The sequence below is a fragment of the Plasmopara halstedii genome, assembly GCF_900000015.1.
Source record: "Plasmopara halstedii genome assembly, contig: Scaffold_3095, whole genome shotgun sequence".
Taxonomy (NCBI): Eukaryota; Oomycota; class Peronosporomycetes; order Peronosporales; family Peronosporaceae; genus Plasmopara; species Plasmopara halstedii.
Genome location: NW_020189999.1, coordinates 3,499 through 3,701, shown reverse-complemented (window position 1 = coordinate 3,701; position 203 = coordinate 3,499).

Here is a 203-nt window from a genome sequence, read left to right as displayed (position 1 = left end):
AAAACGTGGACACCGATCAAGAAGGACCCAAGTCAGAAAGTTATCGGAACAAAATGGGCCTTCGCCATCAAGAGAAATGAACAAGGCGAGATTGAACGTTACAAGGCGAGATTGAACGTTACAAGGTTCGACTAGTCGCACTCGGTTATCGGCAAACTTACGGCATCGACTATTCCGAGACATACTCCCCTGTCGCGAACATT